Source organism: Bombus affinis, unplaced genomic scaffold, assembly GCF_024516045.1.
Source record: "Bombus affinis isolate iyBomAffi1 unplaced genomic scaffold, iyBomAffi1.2 ctg00000200.1, whole genome shotgun sequence".
In the NCBI taxonomy this organism is placed as follows: Eukaryota; Metazoa; Arthropoda; class Insecta; order Hymenoptera; family Apidae; genus Bombus; species Bombus affinis.
This window is the reverse complement of record NW_026108904.1, coordinates 185001-187500: the sequence shown is the minus strand read 5'-3', so window position 1 is coordinate 187500 and position 2500 is coordinate 185001. Positions and strand designations below refer to the sequence as shown.

The window sequence follows — 2500 nt, the reverse complement described above, 5'->3', positions numbered from 1 at the left end:
TCCCCGTCGTTTCCTGACGAACGGAGCTTCGATCTCGATGGTTGTTATATATCATAATGTACTTTTCGCCCGGCCGGCGGACGCGCGTATCTTCGCGCGTTCGTCGGATTTCATTTTCGAACGTTTTCGTGTCGTCGATCTTCCGGCGACTTCTGCGCGTCCGATTCCCGTTGGTCGGTCGTGTCGGATCTCGGCTTCGCTCGAACCGAGTATTAAGAGTACATGGAGTACAAGAGTTTTAAAAAATATATGAAAAGATTACCCTGAACGGTGGATCACTTGGCTCGTGGGTCGATGAAGAACGCAGCTAATTGCGCGTCAACGTGTGAACTGCAGGACACATGAACATCGACATTTCGAACGCACATTGCGGTCCACGGATACAATTCCTGGACCACGCCTGGCTGAGGGTTGCTCACGTAAACCTAAGACTGCTTGCGTTGCGTGTCGTTCCTCTCTATCTGTCTCTCTCTGTCCCTTGGTGCCTTCGACAACCCGCCGTCGTTCTTACGATACGTAGAACGTTTCAGAGTCGGAGGAAGCGCACGAAGAAGGATACGAACAAGAGCGGACGCGAGAGAACGTACGCGACGTACGAGCGATTGTTGGACGCTCGTCGGCGTTCGTCGCGGTCGTGTCGAGACCGTGCAATTCGTACGCATGCTCGATATATAAACTATCGTGTTCACGGGAGACACTACGAAACTCTACCTCTGTCTCTCTCTGTCCCTTGGTGCCTTCGACAACCCGCCGTCGTTCTTACGATACGTAGAACGTTTCAGAGTCGGAGGAAGCGCACGAAGAAGGATACGAATAAGAGCGGAGAGAACCGTCACGGACCTGCGTGAGTGCTAGCGGCGTCGTGAGTCGTCCTTTCGTACGACCGCCCGCTTATGCACCGCTTCGTGTCGGTTATCGAATATATTATATATATATATATATATATATATACGTAGTGTTGTCCTCGTGACCGATTTTTTTTTCATATCAGCAGATTTGCATACGTTTGCAGGTTTTCGATGAGCACGATGTCCGCGCCCCCGACGTCGTCTTAAATGAATATTATTTTGGCGAGACTGAGAGAAAGCAAATATGGGAACTCGGTCGAGAGAGGAGAGAAGGAGAACAGCCTCAGATAAAAGTAAACTTGGTAACGGTGCGGAATTTTGCCGTACAACCGTCTTTTCTTAAGACGTTTTACTCGAATAGCCCCAGGGATCTAATGCCCACTCCGTCTCTTCGTGCGTAGAGATATACTCTGCGCGAGCGACTGACAACGACGAGGACCGTCGCATCGATGGGTCGTCGTTGCGTTTAACATACTCTGTGCTTGTAATTTATCCCCGAAAGAGAGCCGTAGATCCGGGAACGCACACGTGATTTCTTCGAGCGCTGATGACTTAGGGAGATGATCCCCAGGCGTTGCGCGGAGATCGGAGAGTACGCGTTACTTGTATCGGGACGAATTTTCCCCGTCGTTCGCGTATCTCTCTGCCCGCCGGCCCTGGCCCAAAGCCACGTTCGTCGGAAATCGTAGAAATCGTGTGCGAACTAGCGCGTGTCTATGATCGGCTACGGGTGTTTTACCAAGCTCGAGGTGTTGCGCAACGTTTCCGTACCTGACGAAGATGCGCACGAGAGTCCGTTACAAAGTCGTTGGATGGTCGTCGTCGTCATGCCAGAGAGAATCTCTGGACACGTACAGGAGAAGAGATCGTAGACGAGGAAGAAGACGATCCCCTTTGGCGAGGCTGGAGTGAAACTTTGATTTAATTAAAGACGAGGTATACACGCGCGTACGACGTGATAGTCGTGCGCGCGTGTGATTTTTTTTAAGGCAATTCGGCGCTACAAGTACTCGAAAAACAGAGAGTGTTGGTCATCCCATGCCTTTTCGGCGTCTATCGCTGGACCGCGCATCCTAACGTCGACGGTCGTCCAGTCCCCGAACACACCACAGTGTACGTCTCGCTCGCTTTTCCACTTGCGTGCGTTCCCGTGCGTTTTCGTCGTCGTCGGTACAGAGCAAAGAAACTTTGCCGTTTCGATCTCTGTGCCGGCAGAAAACAAGGAACCGCTGGAATTTGTCGAGAGTAGAGAAACGGCTGTAAGAGACTGAGGACGGGCGTTAAAAATCACCGACGATCGTTTTAGGATGTCTGGCGTGAGTCTTAGCTCGAACATGATACGACGTACGAAGAAAAGGGCACTTTGGCGCGATGCTTAAAACGCTTCTCTGGAAGGAAAGAGTGTTCTCGTTCTATTCGAATTTTTATTTTTTTTTCTCTTTGAGGCGATTTTCGCATATAGAGATAAAAAAAATACCACCTTCTCTCGTACTGGAGTTTCATAGCTTTGTTCGAAGTGTTCGCGCATACACGGCACGAACGTGTTTTTTTTTTCTTTGAATAAAAAAATCACATTTTTGTCTCGTGTCGTGACGTTGAAGCGACCTCAGAGTAGGCGAGATTACCCGCTGAATTTAAGCATATTACTAAGC

General features: G+C 49.9%; 1 non-coding gene across 1 annotated transcript; it reads left to right on the top strand.

Moving 5' to 3' along the window:
- The first annotated feature begins 259 nt into the window (after positions 1-259).
- Positions 260-414, top strand: LOC126927682 (5.8S ribosomal RNA). Its single transcript, XR_007715773.1, has one exon. It is a non-coding gene; the product is annotated as a 5.8S ribosomal RNA (ribosomal RNA).
- Positions 415-2500: the final 2086 nt, after the last annotated feature.